At 39.2% G+C, this 2138-nt stretch overlaps 1 pseudogene; it reads right to left on the bottom strand.

The window, feature by feature from the left end:
• Nucleotides 1-248: 248 nt before the first annotated feature.
• Nucleotides 249-792, bottom strand: LOC116868745 (annotated as a pseudogene).
• Between the last annotated feature and the right edge of the window lie 1346 nt (nt 793-2138).

Raw genomic sequence — 2138 nt, 5'->3', positions numbered from 1 at the left:
ATGAGGAAATTTAGACAGAGAAGCTAAATGACTTGACCAAGTTTACATAGCTATATTAGTGGAGAAGCTGGAATTTAAACCAAGCAATAAAATTCTAAAACTGTGTCCGTAAGTCCTGTTTTATATTGCATATTCAGTGCTTAAGATAAATACTATCATTCCATTCTATGTGAAATGCATTGCTTCTTTTTTTCTTCTCTTTTCTTTCTTTCTTCCTTTCTTTTTTTTTTTTTTTAGTTGTCAAATGATTCTTTACTGAAATATTTTCCTTTGTAGTTCTTAACTGTCTGGGCAATCCACTGTACCATTATTGATGTCATTAACAATGTCATGAGAATGGTTGTCATCAACATTGCAGCCTACAGATTGGGCAGTCCTCAAGATCTTTTTAATGGTTCCAGAGAATTCTCTGGCTAAAGACTGGTACTGCATCTATTGGTCAATGTTGACAATCTCATCAAGAGTGGTATTTCCACTGCACTTAAAGTCTTTCTGCTACTTTCTGTCTGATGGTAATTCCTAGAGGGCTTTGATAATCAGGGCAGAGGTGGAAGGTACCACTTCAATTTGGCCCTGTCCTTTCTGAATGGTCAGTTCCACTGTAATCCTCAGACCATTCCAATCACTGGCTGCCTTGGTGATGTCATTAACAACCTTGTTTGGAAAAAGACCCAAGGGGCCAATCTTTGGAGACAGGGCAGACGTGGCTCTGATTTCCCCAGTGATGCACCTCAGGTACATGACTTTGATCTCACTGGGGTCAAACTTAGGTGGCATAGTGGAGGTGGCTGTTGTCCAGTGAACCTGGATTCAGGATGACCGAAGTCTGTTGCACCTTCACCTTTGCCAAGTCAAAAGCCAAAAGAAGCTGAAGTGCCTAGCTTCTATGTCTTAAGAAATTGTTGAATTTCACCTCAAAACAAGACTCAGTTATTTTATTTCCTGGTCTTTCTAAACATTCTCAGATGGTTAATGTCTGTGAATGGGCCAGCATTTAATATATTATTACTGTGAATATTGTACCAAAGAAATGATGCTAAAGTGTCCAGTCATTGGGATGCCTGGGTGGCTCAGTTGGTTAAGCATCTGCCTTTGGCTCAGGTCATGATCTCAGGGTCCTGGGATCGAATCCCACATGGGGCTCCTTGCTTAGCAGGGCAACCTGCCTCTCCCTCTCCCTCTGACTCTCTCTCAGCTTGTGCTCTCTCTGTCAATCTCTCTCTCTCTCTCTCCCTGGCAAATAAATAAATAAAATCTTAAAATAAAATAAAATAAAATGTCCAATCATTGGTTCAGGAAATATGTACATTATTTCCATTTTTAAGACATGAGTTATTATCGAAACACACCTGATTTTCTTATTAATGGATAACTTGGGGCAAGTCCAACTTTAAGGGAGATGAGGAACATTTGAGAATAGGCATATGTCTAAGCCTGTGTGCTTTAAGAGATTTAAACCATTAAAAGACAGATATGTAAATGAGGAACTGTGACTTGCATTTTATTAAAACTTTAAATAATTAATCACAATATTTTCTTTTTGATTTTCAAAAAGAGCAATCACAAAAACCTTTCCTCTTATTATTTGACTCTTACAATCAAACTTTTCCTATATGTACTGAAATGTATACAGTTTAGTCTAAAGGATTGTGTGAACCACCCCCCCCTTTTCTTCATTTATTGAATTTAGACTTTAAGAAATTCTTGAGACTTCCTGGGGAATTGCAAGACCCCAACAGAACTTCCATGCACACCCTTCCTCAGAACAACTCCATCCATCATCCCCTGCCATTGTGGCTGCTTTCACAGCCCTTAGAGAAGATAAACTTGTGACCCAAGCTGGGAAGTTGGGACTGACTCATGCTGAGAAGTTGAGCAGTATAAAGGGCATCTGGTACTTTAATTTATTCCTTCAGACTTCCCACTGCCCTTACCAGAAGCTTATTGCCGCAGAACTCCAGGCTCTTTCAACTCAAACCACTTATATACCTAGCTAGAGATGCATAACTATAAAAGTTCCAAACCATTAGTTTAGATTCTTTCCAGACCTCTTCAGAAGGTCTGCCCTAAAGACAGTGAGTGACATGCAGTAAATGACCTCAAAGGTAACATGCCACAAAACACTTACTGGAACGATG

This window comes from Lontra canadensis, unplaced genomic scaffold (genome assembly GCF_010015895.1).
Source record: "Lontra canadensis isolate GAN:19392208 unplaced genomic scaffold, GSC_riverotter_1.0 scaffold16, whole genome shotgun sequence".
Taxonomy (NCBI): Eukaryota; Metazoa; Chordata; class Mammalia; order Carnivora; family Mustelidae; genus Lontra; species Lontra canadensis.
Note: the sequence above shows the minus strand (reverse complement) of the source record. Positions and strands in the feature narration are given on the sequence as shown.